The sequence below is a fragment of the Hyperolius riggenbachi genome, chromosome 9 (assembly GCF_040937935.1).
Source record: "Hyperolius riggenbachi isolate aHypRig1 chromosome 9, aHypRig1.pri, whole genome shotgun sequence".
NCBI lineage: Eukaryota > Metazoa > Chordata > Amphibia > Anura > Hyperoliidae > Hyperolius > Hyperolius riggenbachi.
In genome coordinates this window covers 130,195,485-130,217,499 of record NC_090654.1, presented here as the reverse complement: position 1 = coordinate 130,217,499, position 22,015 = coordinate 130,195,485, and the positions used below count along the sequence as shown (strand labels likewise).

The 22,015-nt window shown below is 46.6% G+C and overlaps 1 protein-coding gene across 6 annotated transcripts in view; it reads left to right on the top strand.

The window, feature by feature from the left end:
• The window catches only part of LOC137532689 (T-lymphocyte surface antigen Ly-9-like), an 883,190-nt gene that overhangs the window by 187,931 nt on the left and 673,244 nt on the right, over nt 1–22,015 (top strand). For 5 of the 6 annotated variants that reach the window (XM_068253510.1, XM_068253511.1, XM_068253509.1 and 2 more), the window contains exon 2: nt 9,053–9,343. The gene's annotated coding sequence lies outside the window, so the exon portion shown is untranslated. The remainder of the gene's footprint in view (nt 1–9,052; nt 9,344–22,015) is intronic. The other variant, XM_068253506.1, reaches the window with a different exon arrangement.

The window sequence follows — 22,015 nt, the reverse complement described above, 5'->3', positions numbered from 1 at the left end:
ATCTGATCTGTTACCGATGCGATTTGTCTGACCATTCTCTTTATCTGTACTCAGTGTTAGTACTGCCTTCTACTGACACTGTCTGTAAGACATTTCCATTTTTGGGAACGTCTGATAGTTGTCTGTCTGCTAGTGCCCTCACACACTAGCAGATCGTTACATTAGAGCAGACCAATATCGATATGGAAGAGCTTTGCAAAAAAGTTCAAGCTCTCACGCTGGCGGTTGGTAACTTAAAGAGGAACTCCAGTGAAAATAATTTAATATAAAAAGGTGCTTAATTTTTACAATAATTATGTATACATGATTTAGTCAGAGTTTGCTCATTGTAAAATCTTTCCTCTCCCAGATTCACATTCTGACATGTTTTACATGGTGACATTGTTACTGTGGGCAGATTATGTAGCTGTTCTGGCTTTAACAGACAGCTATAAACAGCCATTTCCTGTGTGTGTCCTTGTTACATTGTGGCAGTTTGCCCAGAGTACCGTATGGTACCAGAGCCTCTTGTGGGAGGGGTTTCAGCACAAAATCAGTCATACAGCGCCCCCTGATGGTCTGTTTGTGAAAATCATTATATTTTTCATGTAAAAGTGGGTATCAGCTACTGATTGGGATAAAGTTCAATTCTTGGTCGGAGTTTCTCTTTAAGCAATACTGTAACCAACCAACAGCAACAGTTGGACAGTTTGTCTCAGGCTGTTTGCAGACTGCAGCCGCAGCAGCAAGTTCAAACTGCTCCACCAGTTCACCTGGTACCTGAGCCTAAAATGCCATTGCCAGATAGATTTTCCAGACATAGAAGCGACTTCCGCAATTTCAGGAGTCACTGTCAGTCTTACTTTGAAGTTATAACTGTAGCCAATGCCCCAAAGAGCAAAAAGACTGCGCTCCACAGCACAGGACACAAACTGTTATATATAGTACCAATCTATCACCAGTATAGGGGATCTGCAAACTTTGTCAGAGTACACACACTCTCCAATCACGATAGGTCCACCAAAAAGAAAGTTGCGATCACAATCCAAAGCTCTCAGCGTGGCATAGGATTTCCCTGTAAAAAAAAATCTAATATAGTGCAGTATTGCTTTCAAATGAACACACCCAGTGATTCACTTCAGGGGATTATGTGAGAGCAGCCTCCACCAATGTATAGAAGGAAACACAGGGGGATATTCTCACCCCCTTAGTGAGTCTCACTAAGGGGGTGAGAATATCCCCCTGTGTTTCCTTCTATACATTGGTGGAGACTGCTCTCACATAATCCCCTGAAGTGAATCACTGGGTGTGTTCATTTGAAAGCAATACTGCACTATATTAGATTTTTTTTACAGGGAAATCCTATGCCACGCTGAAAGCTTTGGATTGTGATCGCAACTTTCTTTTTGGTGGACTTACTTTGACGTTAGACCTATTTATTCCGGCAATGAGCATCAGAGGGTCACCCTGGTAAAAAGACTCTTGCAGGGTAATTCCCAAACTTGGGCCTATAATTTGCCGCCTAATCATGAGGCTTTAAATTCTGTCAATGATTTATTTGATGCTATGGCTATCATTTATGACGACCCAGATACAGCTGCCACTGCTGTACGTAAAATCCGCATCCTCCGTCAGGGACATAATTCTGCGGAGGATTATGCTGCGGAATTTAGAAAGTAGGCTAGTGCCTCTAGGTGGGAAAACTTTGCCCTTCTGGATCAATTTTTATTAGGATTATCTGATAAAGTGTCTGAAGTCTTGATTGGTCATCCTGAGCCTCGCACTCTGGAAGACGCCATTGCTTTGGCTATTAAAATTGACTGCAGAATCCGTTATCACCACCAGAGCAGGTCTCGGTCATTTGTACGTCCTTCCGTGTTAACCTCCAGCACTGTCACGCACTTTGATGAACCCATGCAACTGGGTCACACTAGATTGTCTGATATTGAGAGGCAGAGAAGAAGACAGGAGGGATTGTGTCTTTATTGTGGGGAAAAAGGGCATGTGGTACAAAATTGTGTCAAGAAGTCGGGAAACTTCTCCGCCTAGGTTCTATCAGAGGTGTACCCCTAGGCGATCTTCAATCACCCCAAACTTTTGATAAGCTACTGCTACCTATTAAGGTATCTTTGAAGGATTGTGAGTACTCGTCTCAAGCCTTCATTGATTCAGGAGCAGCAGGGAATTTTATCGATGCCAGTTTAGTGGAGGAATGGGGAATTCCCTTAATACCCATGGCGAAAAAGCTCTACGTAACTGGTATTGATGACTCTCCTCTACAGGATCATCAACCACTCTCTCAGACAACCTCTCTCTCTTGTCAGATTGGGTTGTTTCATGTGGAGGAGATGTAATTTTATGTTCTGAAAATGACGTTATGTTCCATTGTCCTGGGTCTTCCCTGGTTACAAAAACGTTCTCCTCAGTTTGATTGGAGCACAGGACAACCCACGTCTTGGTCTCCATTTTGTCAAAAAAAAGCTGTCTACAAAAGTTGCCATTGCATTCTTTGAGTCTGTCTGTAGAGGGGGTTCCTAAGCAGTATATTCAGTTTTCTGATGTGTTCTCTCTGCAATCAGCTGACAAATTGCCTCCGCATCGATCATTCGATTGCCCCATCGACCTACGTCCAGGTACTATGCCTCCTAGAGGTCATATCTACCCCCTGTCTGGTCCTGAAAAAAAAGCTATGAAGGAATATATCAAAGAAAATTTAGAGAAGGGTTTCATACGCCCTTCTAGTTCTCTGGCCAGACCAGGGTTTTTCTTTCTTCAGAAGAAGGATGGTGGTCTTAGACCATGCATTGATTATAGGGGTTTGAATAACATCACTATAAAAAACAAATACCCCTTACCTCTTATAGAGCAGGGCTTTTCAACCTGTGGTACGCGTACCACCAGTGGTACTTTGCTGTGTGCCAGGTGGTACACCTCAGGTTTGCCTGCAACTTGTCCTGGTCCCATCTTGCCTCCAGAAAGTTTAGCTCCCCCATGCTCGCTCCTCACTGTGCTGCCCTGTGGCATACTTCAGACCTCAGATCAGTGGTGAAGAGACAGCCAGGTGAATGGTGCATAGTGTCAGTCGGGTTACTGCTGATCTGAGGTCTGAACTATTCTGCAGGGTAGCACAGTGAGGACCTCAGGGGCTAAAGGGGCTTCCTCATTTCTCCACAGTAGAGGGGATCCAGTGATAGGACACCCAAAGATCTCCTTGTCAGCATACTCGCATACGCAGTAGCAGCTCTTCGCTTGAATTCTGGTGGAAACAGCCGAGCATGATTGGGTGCGCTCTACTGCGCAGACACACGGGTGGTACTTGTACATTTTCAGGTGATAAAAGTGGTACAATTAGTGAAAAGATTGAAAAGCCCTGTTATAGAGGATCTGTTCTCACAAGTCACTGGGGCACAGATATTCTCCAAATTGGTCCTCAGAGGGGCTTATAACCTAATCAGGATCAGATAGGGGGATGAATGGAAGACCGCTTTCAACACACAAGACGGTCACTATAGGTGCCCATACACTCGTCAGATTGGCAGAAGATAGATAAGAAATGCATCTGATGATCTATCTGATGCGTTTTTAGAACATTTTTTACCAGGATAGAATTCCAATAGATTTCAGTTTGAAATCTGTTGAAATTCGATCTGATGGCATTTTTTTGCCATCAGATTTCCATTAAGGCCAATGCAAACTGATAAGCAATCTCATCAGATCGACCTAAATTTTCCACCCTGCTAGTTCGATGGAAATCCATCGAAATCGATCGAAATCGGCCGTCGATCGGTCGATTGGCCAACCGATTTGCGATCGATCGATCGATCGATCGACCGCGATCGATCGGTCGGCCAGAAAATCGGCTGAGTGTATGGGCTGCTTATGAATACCTGGTGATGCCTTTTGGGTTGTGTAATGCACCTGCTGTGTTTCAGGATTTTGTGAACGAGATTTTTAGAGATGTACTAGGTAGATTTGTTATCGTCTACTTGGACAATATTCTTATTTTCTCCAAATCTATAGATGTACATCGTCAGCATGTTAAATTTGTTCTACAGAAATTGAGAGAGAACTTGTTTTATGCTAAAATTGAGAAGTGTGTGTTCGAGGTCAAAGAAATTCCATTTCTGGGATATATCATCTTAGATTCTGGTTTGTCTATGGCCAAGAAAAAGGTTGATGCAGTATTGGAGTGGCCGCAACGTCTCGGTCTGAAACCGTTACAGAGATTTATCGGTTTCGCGAATTACTATCGCAAATTTATTCGCAACTTTTCTACTATCGTAGCTCCATTGACTAACATGACCAAAAAAGGAGCCGATCCTTCCAATTGGTCTGTTGAGGCCTCTAAAGCTTTTCAGACTCTCAAGGAAGCTTTTTGTTCTGCTCCGATCCTCATGCATGCCGATGTCCTCCGACCCTTTATCGTCGAGGTTGATGCCTCAGAGATAGGGGTAGGTGCCATTCTATCTTGGCTGAGTGGTTTGGGAGCGTGTTGTCCTGCTTACCCGGGCTTCTTAAAGAGACTCTGTAACTTCAAAAAGATCCCCTGGGGGGTACTCACCTCGGGTGGGGGAAGCCTCCGGATCCTAATGAGGCTTCCCACGCCGTCCTCTGTCCCATGGGGGTCTCGCTGCAGCCCTCTGAACAGCCGGCGACAGGCCTGACTGTAATTTCAATATTTACCTTTGCTGGCTCCAGCGGGGGCGCTGTGGCTGCTTTCGGCTCGGAAATAGACGGAAAGACCCGATCCCCGTCGGGTCCGCTCTACTGCGCAGGCGCCGGAGACTTGCGCCTGCGCAGTAGAGCGGACCCGACGGCGATTGGGTATTTCCGCCTACTTCGCCGCCGACAGCCATCAGAGCGCCTGCGCAGGAGCCAGGAAGGTAAATATTACGTCACGGCTGTACGGAGGGCTGCAGCGAGACCCCCGAGGGACGGAGGATGGCGTGGGAAGCCTCATTAGGATCCTGAGGCTTCCCCCACCCGAGGTGAGTACCCCCCCAGGGGACGTTTTGCCGTTACAGTTCCTCTTTAAGCACTGTTCTGACACTTGCTCACTGTCGGCTCTAGCTAAGTCAACTAGACTTACCTTAGTCAGTCCGTGTGTGGCTTGAACCAGCAGGACCCCGGGGATTCCATACTAGCTCAGCTTATTTTACATTGATTATATTGTGTTTGACTTCTGCCTGTTTCTCTGACTTCTCTTTGCCTGCTGATTCTGTACCTTTGCCAATCTGATCTGTTGCCGACCTCTGCCTGATTACTCACATTGATTTTGCCTGCCAATTTTGTACCTTACCAATCTGATCTGTTACCGACCCAACTTGTCTGACCATTCTCTTTATCTGTACTCAGTGTTAGTACTGCCTTCTATGAAGACGCTGTCTGTAAGACATTTCCCTTTTTGGGAACGTCTGATAGTTGTCTGTCTGCTAGTGCCCTCACACACTAGCAGATCGTTACACTGTGTTTTCACTATATCCCTGACTAATTGATTAGTTCATGAGGAGGTGTCTGTGGTGCACCTACAGGGATCTTTTTGGCCATTGTATACTCTCCCAATACATAACTACCACTTTTTGTAACCTTGACACACAGTCACTCAATGGCCAAGTTTGTGAGCTCTCAGGTTTCTGGCATCAAAAATGTGTGAAGGGACGCAGTTTATCCACCAAGGAAATCTGATTGGCTGTTTGTGGGCCCATCCCTTTAGTGAATTTGGGCCCCAGTCACTTAATGACCGACTGTAGCAGGTTTGAGGCCTCTGCCAATAACAGTGTAAGAATAGCAGCAGTTTCAATATTCCCCTTGAAAATCAATAGGTGATTTTTTGATTGGCTGTTGTAGGCTCCACCCACTCTTCTGAATTTTAATCCCAGTCATCCAGTGACCAACTGTGTCAAGTTTGAGAACCCTGACAATAACAGAATGGATGAAATCAATCTAGTAAATCTGATTGGCTGTTTGTGACTCCACCCCCTGTAGTGGATTTGGACCCCAGTCACCCAATGACTAAATGTATCAGGTTTGAGGCCTCTGCTTTTAAGAGTGTAAAAATGGTAGCAATGTAAATATTTATTTTGAAAATCAATAGGTGAATTTTGATTGGCAATTGTAGGCTCGACCCACATTTCTGACTATTTATCCCAGTCACCCAGTGACCTGTGTCAAGTTCCAGAACCCTGCCATTACCAGTAAGAATGGCTGCAGTTTATATTTCCCCATGTAAAAAATGTAGTTGTTGGCACCGCCCTTTTTTTTCTAACCTTGACATACAGTCACTCACTTACAAAGTTTATGAGCTTTGGGGTCTTTGGTATCAATAATTTGTATATTCACATTGAAATTAAACACATCTGATTGGCTGTTTGTGGCTTTGCCCCCTTTCTGAATTTGAACTCCAGTTACCCAGTGACAAACTGTACCAGGTTTGTGGCATCTGCTATTGACAGTGTAAGAATGGCAGAAATTTAAATAGGCCCTGTAAAATCAACAGGTGAATTTTGATTGGCTGCTTTAGGCTCCATCCATTTTCCTGAATATTAATCCCAGGTACTCAGTGACCAACTGGGCAAAGCTTGAGAACCCTGCCATTAACCGCATAAGAATGGCTGCAGTTTATATTTTCCCAGTGAAATTTGTTTTTGGCTCTGCCCACTTTTTGTAACCTTGACACACAGTCACTCAATGACCAAGTTTGTGAGCTTTCAGGTTTCTGGCATCAAAATGTGTAAATGGAAGCAATTTATTGGCTGTTTTTGGCTCCGTCCCTTTAGTGAATTTTAACCCCAGTCACCCAATAGGTCCGTACACACGCCGGACTTTAGGCAACGACGGGTCCGTCGTTGCCTCCCGCTGGGTGGGCGTGCCAGCGACAGTCCGGCGTGTGTACGCTCTGTCGTCAGACTGATACGGCTGTTTCTGAGCGATCCGCCCGGCGGATCGCTCAGAAACAGCCGTATCAGTCTGACGACAGAGCGTACACACGCCGGACTGTCGCTGGCACGCCCACCCAGCGGGAGGCAACGACGGACCCGTCGTTGCCTAAAGTCCGGCGTGTGTACGGACCTAATGACTGACTGTAGCAAGTTTGAAGCCTCTGCCATTAACAGTGTAAGAATGGCAGCAGTTTAAATATTCCCCTTGAAAATCAATAGGTGAATTTTGATTGGCTGTTGTAGGCTCCACCCACTGAATATTATTCCTAGTCTCCCAGTGACCAAGTGTGGCAAGTTTGAAAACCCTGCCATTAACAGTGTAAGAATGGCTGCAGTTAACAGTTTCCCATTTAAAATTAATGGCTGAAATTTTATTTGCTTTTTCTGCCCACTTTTTCTGAATTTGTAACCTCTGTCACCAAGTGACCAACTGTGTGGGGACTCTGGCTTGATTACTGTGAGAATGACAGCCTTTTACATTTTTTTCCATTGACATGAATGGGTGAAATCTAATTTGCTTTTTGTAGCACCGCCCAGGTGTGCAGGGAGGACCCGAGACCCCCAGAACATATTATCCCAGGTAGTAAGGGATCTGTATACCAAGTTTTGTTTAAATCGGTCAAGGCATTTTCGAGTGATCATGGCACATACATACACACATACATACTGGTACATCCGATTTTATATACATATAGATAAATACAGAAGGGCTGCAGCACACAACTGGAAAATAGTGACAGAGGCTCTTGGTTGCACTTTACAGTTTTTTACTTACCCGGGGCTTCCTCCAGCCCCATAAGCATGGCTGTGTCCCTCACCGTCCTCCTCAGCGCCGCTGTTCTCCCGCAGTCAAATCTCGGTAAGCGGCTCAGGCGGACTCAGTCAGACTGAGTGATGTTAGCCGGGGCCTTCTGCGCTTGTGCAGAAGGTCCACCGCTGATGTCACTGAGCTGTTTACTGGGGCTCACCGCGGCTGAACGGGACATCATAGGAGGACGGCGAGGGACACAGCCATGCTTATGGGGCTGAAGGAAGCCCCAAGTAAGTAAAAAAACTGTAGTAAGACTCATCTCTGAGTCTCTTTGATAATAATAATAATAATCCAGACATTTGTATAGCGCTTTTCTCCTGTCTGACTCAAAGCGCTCAAGAGCTGCAGCCACTGGGACACGCTCAAGAGGCCACCCTGCAGTGTTAGGGAGTCTTGCCTTGAACTCCTTACTGAATAGGAACTGACCCTAGCCAGGATTTGAACCCTGGTCTCCCATGTCAAAGGCGGTGCCCTTAACCAGTACACTATCGACTTAACCAGTACACTTTAAAATCACCAACTTCACCAAAGTGTCCCCAATCTGGTGAGCCCTACTCGAACCATGCAAAAATGCTAGTTTTTATTAGCGTTCTAGTGGGAACCATTCTAAAAGCCCAAGAGTCAACTAAATGGGAAAAAAATAAATTAAGAACACCTCACTTTCTTACTAGCTACTGACTGAACTCTGAGCTCCTCTCATTCATATGCTTAAAGGAAAGGTCAACGCTGAAAAAAAAAAAAAAAAACTCCACTTACCTGGGGCTTCTTCCAGCCCCTGCCAGTCGATCTGTGCCCTCGCCGCAGCTCCTCTCACTCCCGGTGTCCTGCACTAAAGAAGCCAACCTCACCAGGTCGGCTTCTGTATCGGATTCGTGTGTGCTCCACGGCGCGGGTCACGTGGTGTACGTGATGTCATCGGGTCTCTACTGTGCAGGCGCAGAAGTTCCCGCAGGACGCCAAGAGTGAGAGGAACTGCGGTGAGGGCACAGATCGACTGGCAGGGGCTGGAAGAAGCCCCAGGTAAGTGGAGTTTTTTTTTTTTTTTTCAGCGTTGACCTTTCCTTTAACTGTGCTAGAGGTGGGCGTGGTTATGCATGGTCACAGGAGAAAATAATATATACTGGGGGATAAGCAGCACAAATCAAATTCTATGCAATTCTATGCAAAGCATGCACGCAGCATTGGAGATCCCCAGTCTCCATCAGAAATATATATATTGCATGTTCAGTTAATTTTAATAAGAACTGTTTCACAGGAATTGTTTTATTTATGAACGACTTGTTGATATATTGAGCTCTTAGCATCATTACCTTTATCTTTATAGACACTTCACTGACATAAGGAAGTGGGAGTTGTTCTCCACAAAACATGTGTGCAATGATAGAAGGAAAGCGGAAGTGTCTGGACTCTGGAGGGGAAGATGTGGTGATGTCTTTGCTCTATGGAACTGGCACGCGTTCGTTCGAAGCCTTGAACTGGAAGTGACTGGGGCGGGTGGCCCACTGCCTAGTGTACCCTGATCGATAGGTAAAGTGCAATGTATGCTTTCCAAGTGGTGTGACACAGTGTGCAAGCAAATTGGCCCCGGGGGTGTGAAGGAATCAAGCCCAAAAAGGTAGGTGGATTTTAAGGTGGCAAAAAATAAAAAATAGGATTAATTGACATAGACTGGTGAGGTCATGAACTTAAACAATGATGGAGAGCCAGATAGGTTTCAATGGGGACAATGATATGGAAAATGTAGCAATCAAATGTAATACATGGCAAGAAACACTACTGTACATAACACTTGTTATGGTAAGTTGATCCTAGAAATTATGCTCTAGGCCAGGGGTTAGGAACCTTTATGCAGAGAGAGCCATTAACACCACATATTTTGAAATGTCATTCAGTGAGAGCCATACAATATGTTTCAAACTGGGACAGTAGGGCTCACGTCCATGTTGCCATGGTGATGTGTACACAGTTGATCAGCCGGGCAGCGGAAGTGTCAGACACATCTTCAGCTTCTCTTGGGTTTCAGCAACATCAGCAATTTCCACGAGAACCAGACAGGAGAAATACAAACTAACAGCTTGTTCAATTATCTAGCTGACTTGGGGGTTGATTCACTTTGTAGGATGAGATCCCCGCAATTTCATTGGCCCAATAGGCTGCTTGTCATATGACAGTAGCGTGTCTACTTGAAATTGTATTTGTGCTGCCACACTAAGCTGTGCTGCTTGAGCAGTGTAGCGTAGTGAATCAACCCCTACTGATTTGTATGTGAGCCAGATGCAGCCATCAAAAGAGCCACATCTGGCTCCCGAGCCATAGGTTCCCTACCCCTGCTCTAGGCATTCATTAAGGCCCGCGAGTTAGAGACTGAGTCCTGATGTGGAAAACCAAATACATCTTCCTAGCATGTATGGAATCTATTATATGCCAGATTACATGGGACATGTTCAATAGGAAAAAAGTTGATGGCAGAGGGGCCCCGATTGTGTGCACTAGAATAGTGTCTTGAGAAACTGTGCTTGGAGAATCTTCTCTTTTCTTCTCTTTTCCAATCTTTCCCTTCTGTTCTATTGTTCTTTACTTGTCATCTTCTGCCTTCTTTTCTTGCCACCTTCTCCCTTCTTTCTTGTCATATGCTGATTACTTTCCTTTCATCTTCTGACTCCTTTCTTGTCCCATTTTGATGGAAGAGGCTACATCCGTATGTTGCAGACTGCGGCATACTGCCACACCCTGGAGAGACACTGCAGAACTGGTACCTGGATCAAAACATCTTTGATTTATGCAACAGAAGAACCAATCAAGAGTCCTGAAGCCGGAATTAAAGATACCTTAGCTGTGAGGACCACTTATGCAGTATTAGTGATGTCACACACTGGAATCAAAGGGAAAGGAAGAGGAAAAAATGTCACCTTTTTCCAAATAAAAATATATTTTCATGTTAACTTTTTACACTAAATATGACACCATTTACCTATTTACCTGTGAAGGCGATGGAGATCCAGGGGTCCCTTGTTATTAAAGCAGTATTCCAGATTCCTCAGTAAGTCCCCAACAGGACCTACCCCCACAAGTGTTGGAGTAGTTATCCCCCACTTCCTCCTGGACATAGGAAGTGGGATGACCCCTCGTCCTTGACATGGAATAGGGCTCTGGGAGAGAAAGAAGTTGGGGATTATATTTTGCTGGGGGTAAGGAACATGGTTTATGCTTATTTCATTTCCAATAAAGTTTTATTGAAGAAAGAGTTTATACAATAGAATAAACCAAATAAGGTACTTGACAAATGCAGTGATTAGAGAATTATAGCTCAAGTGGCAGATACTTATAGAGGAACTCCAGTGAAAATAATGTAATTAAAAAAGTGCTTTGTTTTTACAATAATTATGTATAAATTATTTAGTCAGTGTTTGTCCATTGTAAAATCTTTTAAATCCCTGATTTACATTCTGATATTTATTACATGGTGACATTTTTACTGTTGGCAGGTGATGTAGCTGCTGCATGTTTTTTTGGGCAGTTGGAAACAGCTGTAAACAGCTATTTCCCACAATGCAGCAAGGTTCCCAGACAGGAAACTGCCAGGAGTACGTACTCAAGAGTTTCTTGTGGGAGGGGTTTCACCACAATATCAGTCATACAGTGCCCCCTGATGGTCTGTTTGTGAAAAGGAATAGACTTCTCATGCAAAAGGGGGTATCAGCTACTGATTGGGATAAAGTTCAATTCTTGGTCAGAGTTTATCTTTATAGATACTGAAGAAAAAAACATACTGTATTTAGTTTAAAGGTAGCTAGACACAAAGCTTGAAACATCCTAACCAGAAACATGTCATATATTCAAACTAACAAAGGTTTATTTCATCGATCCTAGTTCAGTTTAGTTATGCTTTAAGGCTCATGGCAGGGCCGGGACAAGGTTTCCCAGCACTAAAGGCGGAGATTCCAAAATGTGCCCCCACCCAAACTGCTTACCCCAGTATGGGTAGCAAATGTGCAGCCAGTATTAGCTCCCTCCCCAGTATCATATCCAGATGTGTCGCCTAAAGTTTTAGGCAGCTCCTCGAACCAGTATACTGTATTTATTAGGCAGCAGCACCAGTAGTTGTAGCAACAGTAAGGGTTAGTATAATAGCTATATGTGCCCCACCTTCTCCAGTACAATAGTTCTCCAGTAGCCAGATGGGTTCCTCCCTCCCTCCCAACCTACTACAATAGCCAGATATGTTCCCCACTCCCCATACTCTCTCCCTTCCCCTCCCCCCTCCCCATACTCTCTCCCTTCCCCTGGCAGCATTTTGAAGCGCAGCAGGGAGGATGACAAAAAGCCCCCCCCTGCATGGCTGCAAGCGCAGGGAGAGGGGGGCCGACATGTATATCTAACTTCTCCCTCTCATTGGCCCCCTTCCTGCAGGTTGTGCAGTGTGTTGTGTACTCACCCAACCCCCTGGCAGCGTTATGGAGCGCAGCACAGCAGCAGGGAGGATTACAAGCAGCCCACACACAGACACCTTTCCTAGGTTCCAGGCGCTGGAGGTTCCACCTGTCTGCCCTGCAATACCGCTGCTCTGAACTTGCATTTGGTATTGCAGAGCAGACAGACAGAACCTCCAGCACCTGGAACCTAGGAGAGATGAGTGTGTGTGGGCTGCTTGTAATCCTCCCCGCTTGCGTGTTGCACTCTGGAACACTGCCATGGAAAGTAAGAGGGGGGCAGTGAGAGCACTACACACTGCCATGCACAATGTGCAGGTGGGGGGCCGAGGAGATGGAGAAATTAGATATAGATGTCAGCCGTCCTCTCCTTGCCCTTGCAACCATGCGCCCAGAGGCTGGAGCCCATCCTGCCTTTGCCTCGGCTCGGCTCTGCCTCATGGGACTGTAGCCAACCTGCCTGGATTAGCACACAAGAGAGAAACATAAAGAGCGTGATCGCTAACAACAGAACATTGGATCATTTTGAAATGGCTGTTTGTGACCCTTGAGTTAAATACTATCAAATATCAATGGAAATAACTAAAACAAGCAGTCTGGAGATGATGCCCTTCTGTCAGTTTCAAGTTATTTTACATACAGTTGTTTTGCATTGTTGACAGAGCCTTGTTAGTACATCTTGCTATATTAAGGTATAAGAAGATTAATGCTAGGTACACACCATTAGAGATGTAGCAAACGGTTCGCCGGCGAACGGTTCCAGGCGAACATTGGGGGTTCGCGTTCGCCTGCGCCAGGCGAACTTTTCCAGAATTTCGATTCGCCCCATAATGCACTATGAGGGTCAACTTTGACCCTCTGCATCACAGTCAGCAGGCACATTGTAGCCATTCAGGCTACAGTAAGCCCTGGAGCCCCACCCCCTCTTATATAAGGCAGGGTCCGGCGGCCATTACACTCACTCGTGTGCCTGCTAGTGAGAGGAAAGGGACAGCTGCTGCAGACTTGTTCTTCTAGGGACAGATTAGTTAGGTTCTTGGCTGCTTAGTTTGCTCCTGGCTGATTGTTATTGCTTTTATAGCACCCTAGCTCTTGTCAGAGCTCATCCTGTACTTTTTTTTTTTTTTACTGTGTGTCAAACTGACACTTTTGTTGCATGTACAGCCTTGCTAATTGATAGTGTGTGTGTGCCACTGCCAGCAGCCCAGCACATTCAGTGATTGACTGCCTGTGTGTATAACAGGGAGCTGCACATTGTACTACCCAGTACTGCATATACCCAGTACCTGTTGTGTTTACTTAACCCACCTCATCACTGCATATGCCTAGCTTTGTGTTGAGTGAACCCAGCTCACTGCATCCTACTACTACCTGTTGTGTTTACTTAACCCACCTCATCACTGCACATAACTACCTGTAGTGTTGAGTGAACCCAGCTCACTGCATATACCTACTACCTGTTGTGTTGAGTGAACCCAGCTCACTGCATATACCTACTACCTGTTGTGTTGAGTGAACCCAGCTCACTGCATATACCTACTACCTGCAGTGTTAAGTAAACCCAGCTCACTGCATATACCTACTACCTGTTGTGTTGAGTGAACCCAGCTCACTGCATATACCTACTACCTGTTGTGTTTACTTAACCCACCTCATCGCTGCACATATATACCTGTAGTGTTGAGTGAACCCAGCTCACTGCATATACCTACTACCTGTTGTGTTTACTTAACCCACCTCATCACTGCACATAACTACCTGTAGTGTTGAGTGAACCCAGCTCACTGCATATACCTACTACCTGTAGTGTTGAGTGAACCCAGCTCACTGCATATACCTACTATCTGTTGTGTTGAGTGAACACAGCTCACTGCATATACCTACTACCTGTTGTGTTTACTTAACCCACCTCATCACTGCACATAACTACCTGTAGTGTTGAGTGAACCCAGCTCACTGCATATACCTACTACCTGTTGTGTTTACTTAACCCACCTCATCACTGCACATAACTACCTGTAGTGTTGAGTGAACCCAGCTCACTGCATATACCTACTACCTGTTGTGTTTACTTAACCCACCTCATCACTGCACATAACTACCTGTTGTGTTGAGTGAACCCAGCTCACTGCATATACCTACTACCTGTTGTGTTGAGTGAACCCAAATCACTGCATATACCTACTACCTGTTGTGTTGAGTGAACCCAGCTCACTGCATATACCTACTACCTGTTGCGTTTACTTAACCCACCTCATCAGTGCACATAACTACCTGTTGTATTGAGTAAACCCAGCTCACTGCATATACCTAGCATCCCCCCGAGATGGACAAAATGGACAAACCAGGTAGAGGAAGAGGTAGAGGCAGACCCAGAGGAAGGCCACCAGGCACCGGCAGGTCTGTGCGAGGTGGTGTTGCTGTGATTTTGTGCGGACCTGCCCCAAAATACAGTGCTTAGAAGAAGGCACGTGCCATCACTTCCCAAAATCGTGAGGAGGTGATTGAGCATTTAACACAGAACACCTCATCTCCCGCAGCCACCAGCGCTACAACAAGCACCACATCCGCTGCATTTGACACTTCGCAGGAGTTATTGGGTGGTGGTGGTGGTGAAATCACCGATTCACAGCCACTACTGCAACAACAAGAAGAAGGCGCAGGTACACCACCTCCTACGTCTGAGTTAGATGGCAATAGTATGGACGTAACGTGTGTGGATGTGGATGATGGACCACCTGAAGTTGGTGCAGTTGAGGAGGTTTCTGAGGAAAGCGCAGCTGGCCAGGAGGATTATGATGACGATTATATGGATACCACATATGTTCCCGGTAGAGGAGATGACCAGGGGGACAGTTCAGAGGAGGATTCAGAGAGGACTAGGAGGAGACGACTCCATGATAGAAGCAGAGGGAGCTCGTCCTCAGAAACAGCTGGGGGCAGTGTCCGGCGCCATGTATCGCCAGCTATGGCCAGACAGCCAACATGCCCTTCAACGTCAGCTGCTGATGCCACCGTAGCGCCATCAGCCCAGGGGGGCTCAGCGGTTTGGAAATTTTTTAATGTGTGTGTCTCAGATCGGAGCAAAGCCATCTGTTGTCTCTGCCAGCAAAAATTGAGCCGTGGAAAGGCCAACTCTCACGTAGGGACAAGTGCCTTACGAAGGCACCTGGAGAGAAGGCACAAACAGCTATGGCAAGAACACCGGAGGAAAAGCAGCACCCCTCAAAAGACAAGCCACCCTCCTTCTCCTCTTCCTCCTTCAGGTGCATCGTCTTCATCCACTTTCTCCCTTGCACCTTCACAGCCACCCTCCTCCACACCGCCTCTTCCCTTCAGCGGTTCCTTCTCCTCTGCCCACAGCAGTACCCAGCTGTCCGTGAAGGAAGTCTTTGAGCGTAACAAGCAAATGTCTGCCAGTCACCCTCTTGCCCGGCGTCTGACAGCTGGTGTGGCGAACTATTAGCTCGCCAGCTATTACCATACAAGCTGGTGGAGTCGGAGGCTTTCCGTAAGTTTGTGGCCATTGGTACACCGCAGTGGAAGATACCAGGCCGCAATTATTTTTCACAAAAGGCCATACCCAAACTCTACCGTGCAGTTGAGAGGCAAGTGGTGTCATCTCTGGCACACAGCGTTGGGTCAAGGGTCCACCTGACCACGGATGCCTGGTCTGCCAAGCACGGGCAGGGCCACTACATTACATACACAGCCCATTGGGTCAACCTGGTGACCGATGGCAGCAAGCAGGGAGTACGTGGCTGCGCAGAGGACCGACTTGTCACACCTCCACGGCTTGCAGGCAGGCCTCCAGCCACCTCCTCTCCACCTGCTATCACCGCTTCGCTGTCGTCATCCTCCTCCTCCTCCTCCTTGGCTGGTGCCGCCATCTCCTCTCCAGCTACACAGCCCCAGCACCCCAGGGCCTATGCTGCATGCCAGGTGCGACGGTGTCATGCAGTGTTAGACATGTCTTGCCTGAAAGCGGAGAGTCACACTGGAGCAGCTCTCCTGGCTGCTCTTAACAAACAGGTGGAGCAATGGCTGACCCCGCACAAGCTTGAGATCGGCAACGTGGTGTGTGACAACGGCAGCAATCTCATTGCTGCGTTGAATTTGGGAAAGCTGACACACAAGACATACCCTGCATGGCACATGTGCTTAATCTGGTCGTGCAAAGATTTGTGTCCAAGTACCCAGGCTTAGAGGATGTCCTGAAGCAGGCCAGGAAGTTGTGTGGGCATTTCAGGCGCTCTTACAAGGCCATGGCACGGTTTGCGGAGATTCAGCATAGAATCAACTTGCCGCTGAGACGCCTGATTTGCGATAACTCGACTCGCTGGAATTCCACCCTGCTGATGTTCTCTCGCCTGCTAGACCAGGAGAAAGCCGTCACCCAGTACCTGTATCATTACAGTACAAGGACACAATCTGGGAGGATGGGGATGTTGTGGCCCAACAACTGGACACTGATGCGAAATGCATGCAGGGTCATGGAGCCATTTGATGAGGTGACCAAACTGGTGAGTCGCGATGAGGGCACCATCAGCGACTTGATCCCCTACGCCTACTTCCTGGAGCGTGCCGTGCGTAGAGTGGTGGATACAGCTGTGGAGGAGCGTGAACAAGAAGAGTTAGGGCAGCAGGAGTCGTGGGAGCCATTTACACACGAACCCGATGTTTCCACAACACCGGCGGCAGCACAGAGGGGGGAGGAGGAGGAAGAAGAGGAGTCATGTGGGGAAGGAGAGGAGTCAGACTCTGATGATGGTGATGATGAGGAAGGTGTTTCTGTGGAGGAGGAAGAGGCGGCGGAAGGAGAACAACCGCGGCAGCCATCACAGGGGGCTTCTGCTGCTCCACGTTCCTGTGGTATTGTTCGTGGCTGGGGGGAGGAAGAGAAGTTGCGTCCCGTCACTGAGGAAGAGCAAGAGGAGATGGAGAGTATGTCTGCATCTAGCTTTGTGCAGATGTCCTCTTTCATGTTGTCCAGCCTGTTGAGGGACCCCCGTATCAAAAAACTCAAGACGAATGACCTGTACTGGGTGGCCACGCTACTAGACCCTCGGTACAGGCACAAAGTGGCGGACCTGTTAGCAGCTCAACATAAGGCGGAAAGGATGCAGCACTTGCAGAACAAACTGTCGATGATGCTTTACAATGCATTTAAGGGTGATGTGGCTGCAAAACGCAATCAATGTACCACTGGCAGTAACCCTCCTCCTCCCAAGTCCACGCAGGCAAGGACAGGACGCTCCAGCGATCTCAGGGTGATGTCGGACATGCGGACGTTCTTTAGTCCAACTCCTCGCCATAATCCTTCCGGATCCACCCTCCAACAACGCCTGGAACGGCAGGTAGCCGACTACCTGGCCTTGAGTGTGGATGTAGACTCTGCGAAAAGCGATGATGAACCCTTGGACTACTGGTTGCACAGGCTTGACCTGTGGCCAGAGCTGTCCCAATTTGCCATACAACTTCTCTCTTGCCCTGCCGCAAGCGTCCTGTCAGAAAGGACCTTCAGTGCAGCTGGAGGCATAGTTACTGAGAAGAGAAGTCGCCTAAGTCACGACAGTGTTCAGTACCTGCCCTTTATCAAAATGAATGAGGAATGGATCACGGAGGGCTACTGCACGACCGAAGACTAAGTCAGTCCCCACACACAGCATCTCTGCCTGCAGGCCGCTTGACTGCCTTCTCCGCCACTACCAACAGGGTCCAGGACTCTAGGCGGATTCCTGAATTTTTAAGGCCGCTGCTAGCAGCGGCCGCTACACTAAATTTTCTGGTGCGTGTACATGTGCCCATCCCCCTTCGTGATCATTACCTTGCCGCGGTGAAGGGGCTTGCGCATCACAATGAAGCAATGACCGCTGGCTATTTGAGTGTCTCGGGTGGGGGTGGCACACAAAAGATAATAAGGTCGTTGCTTCATTGTGGTCAGACCAAATTTGATCAGCTGGACAGTCACTGTTCTGTCATTCAGCTACATCAGCCGGGCGAGCATATGGGCTGAAAAGCCACCATCACCTGCACTCTCGTCATGGTGCGCACCAGTCCAGCACGGCCGTCACTACACAAACGGCTGTTTGCAGTCACTGCATACCTTTCACTGCATCTGTGACTGCACATTTTACCTGGCAGTAAGTGCATAACTTGCACTTGAATGGATACACTTTTAAACAATTTAAAAATACAACCATCTACATTTTCAAACAATTTAAAAATACAACCATCTAAACTTTCAAACAATTTAAAAATACAACCATCTATCATTTTCAAAAAATTTAAAAAAAGGGCAAAAAAACTTGCCCTCCGTAAAACATTCTTGGCAAATGCTTTTGACTTGGTTTGTCTTCCGCTGGCTCAAGGGTCCATCTGACCACAGATGCCTGGTCTGCAAAGCACGGTCAGGGCAGCTACAGCATGGGTCTCAGCAGGCTCCCACTTCGGGCCGGAATCCAACCTTCATTCCCCGCGGTGACAATGGCAGACTTGCCCTCCATAACGGATTCCCGTTAAAGGATTTAAAGTTAATTCATTTCAAATACACAGCAGGGCCTCGAAGGTCCGCCTCCTGTATTGTTATTTTTGGTCACTACCTCGGGGCGGGCGTGCATGCCTGCCTGCTGCCCTCCTTGGATGTGTAGTGGTAGCCGTTTCTCAGGCTCCACACCGGATTCCATCCCTCATTCCCCGGCCATTACCGGGGGTCACAAATGGCAGACTTGCCCGCCTCCATATGATTCTCGTGAAAGGAATGTGGTGTCATCTTTGCCCGCCATAACTGGTTCTCGTTAAAGGATTTAAAGTACATTCATTTCAAATACACAGCAGGGCCTCGAAAGTCCTCCTCCTGTATTGTTATTTTTGGTCACTACCTCGGGGCGGGCGGGCGTGCATGCCTGCCCGCTGGCCCTTCTTGGATGTGTAGTGGTAGCCGTTGCTCAGGCTCCACACCGGATTCAAACCCCTCATTCCCCGGCCATTACCCAGGGTCACAATGGCAGACTTGCCCGCCTCCACAGGATTCTCATTGTAGCGGTACTGAACAAGTACACAGCAAGTAGAAAATGTAATTTAAAAACAAAACGTAAGCTTTTTAGCAATGCCATGGAAAGTTGAGAAGGAAGTCACACATTACCTGACATCATTGAGTGAGGAAGAGCAATCTCGCCATGCTGCGCAGTAGTCCAGCATGGCCGTCACTACACAAACAGCTGTTTGCGGTGCGTTACACAGTGAGTTTGGTGTGTCAGTGTGAAGCAGTACTCTAATTACACTCCCTGATTGATGTATACACATGCAAGATGTTTGAAAGCACGTTAGGCCTGCAATTTAGCATTCAATGTGATTTCTGCCCTTAAAACGCTGCTTTGCATCACATCCAGATTTTTCCCCGGGACTTTTGGCATGTATCCCACTCCGCCATACCCCCCTCCAGGTGTTAGACCCCTTGAAACATCTTTTCCATCACTTTTGTGGCCAGCATAATTTTTTCTATTTTTCAAAGTTCGCCTCCCCATTGAAGTCTATTGCGGTTCGCGAACTTTTCCGCGAACCGAACCTTCCGCGGAAGTTCGCGAACCGAAAATCGGAGGTTCGCGACATCTCTACACACCATACAATTTTGTGTTAGATAGATGGTTTGATAGATAAATTCCGTCATGTCCGATATTATTATGATCGTTTTTCTGGTCAATTTCTCATAGAAGTGAATGGAAACAGATAAGAAAAGATGAGAATGAAGTGGGAAATTGGCCAGAAAAATCAAATTGAAAATCGATCAAACGGAAAATCGACCGAAGAAACGCATCGTATAGCATAACACTTACAAAAAGAAAAAGCCTAATTAACCTCCCTGGCGATAATCTCAAGTGTATTTTGGGCTAAGGATTACATGCTGGGAGGGACAAACCAGCGCTTCCAGCTCACCTGGGTCCCGCGCAGCTTTTGGATCCCCGTCTTCTCTCTGCTTCCTCCTGGATCTCGGCGGGCCGGCAGCCAATCAGCAGCGGTTCGGCGGTACAACGTGCGGTGTGACGTCATTGGCGGGGGCGGCGCTAAATTTAAAGTGGACCTGAAATCCTGCACAGTACAGAAGGAAATCAAAGAAATACAACCGATGTGCATATAGAGAGTTAAGCCTGACTAATTTCCCCATCTGAACCTCAACTCTGGCACAGAAGGAACACATAGAGAAATGCAGCCAGTATGTATTTAGAGAGTTTAGCCTGTCTAATTCCTCCTCATTTGTCTCTAATCACAAATTGCTATTTGATCTCGTTCCATGTCAGCTGACTGCCATGGCAGAGATGTTAGAGTAGCTGATCTGCCTTACTCTCCGTACTCACCACACATCGGGTCCTGCGATGTCCCCTTGACGACGGTCATCAGCGACGCCTCTTCCTGCCGACGGGTATGCACGAAACCACGCGACTTTACACATGGGGAGCAAACTAAACTTCAAGCGATCGCTGTACATTACTCAAGAGTCGTCAACGATCTTAGCAGTCTGATCCGCCGTGATGGTCGTTATTGCAGTGCGACGTTTGTGTGGTCAAGCGCCTGTACCCATGTCACGATATCGCACAAACAACCGTTCGGCGCTCCAAAAATCATTGGTCATCAGTAAAATCGCAATGTGAGTACATAGCTTTACGGGTTAACGATTTTTGCCTGACTACTCTCTGCCTGCTGCCTGCACCGACCTCTGCCTGGATTTTGACTACTCTCTGCCTGCTGCCTGCACTGACCTCTGCCTGTACTTGTTTTGACTACTCTTTGCCCGCCGCCTGCACCTACTGTACCTCTGCCTAGATTTTTGACTACTCTTTGCTATATATATATATATATATATATACTGTAAATATATGTATATAATATATATATATATGTTTGTACATGCTGTATAGTCTGGTGCCTTGTTTGTACAGTTTCACTATTTTTTAAGTTTATTCATATATTTAATTACTTCAACTACTTTGTGTTCTAGTCTTTTATAATAAGTGGGGACTTAAGATTTGGAGGCCTAAAATTATTTTTAAAAAATGTACCGCTTTTAGACTCATAAATCCAGACAGAAATTAACCGGGGTTAAGTTCAGCTTAATATTGAATCATGGAATTCAGTATTTTGCGTTAATCAAAAATGATGACTAAAAGCAGCAGTCGCAGCACTTCTTAAAGGGGAACTGTCACGAAAATGTTAAAATTTAAAACACATTCAGATAAGAAGTACCAGTACATTTCTTCCAGAGAAAAATGAGCCATAGATTACTTTTCTCCTATGTTGCTGTCACTTACAGTAGGTAGTAGAAATCTGACATTACCAACAGGTTTTGGGTTTGAGTAGGTTCACACTTGTTTAAAAAACGTATTCATGGCTCCGTTTTGGGGCCCGGACCAAAACCGGAGCCTCAGATAGTAATGTTAAAAATGGCAGCAGTCTTGACTCACTTTCAAAATGGATCCGTGTGCGTTCCAGGAAATCCGTTTTGAAACACAGAGGGGTAGTTAAAATCAATGCAAAAACAGACCTCCCTCTACACAGGCATCTTTGGACACAGAAACTGATCCGTAAGAAAATATTCTGTACAGATCACCTGGCAGAACTAAATATGTCACCACCAGTGATACATTCAGAATGTAAATCAGGGAGAGGAAAGATTTTACAATGGGCAAACACTGCTTAAATAATCTATAAATAAATATGAAAATGCTATTTTCACTACGGTTCCTCTTTAAAGCGGACCTGAACTCAGAACTTCATCTCAGTTCTAAAAGATAAGCAACAGCATAATAACATAAAAAAAAATTCTTTGTACAGCTGATACAAATACTACAATAAATCCTACA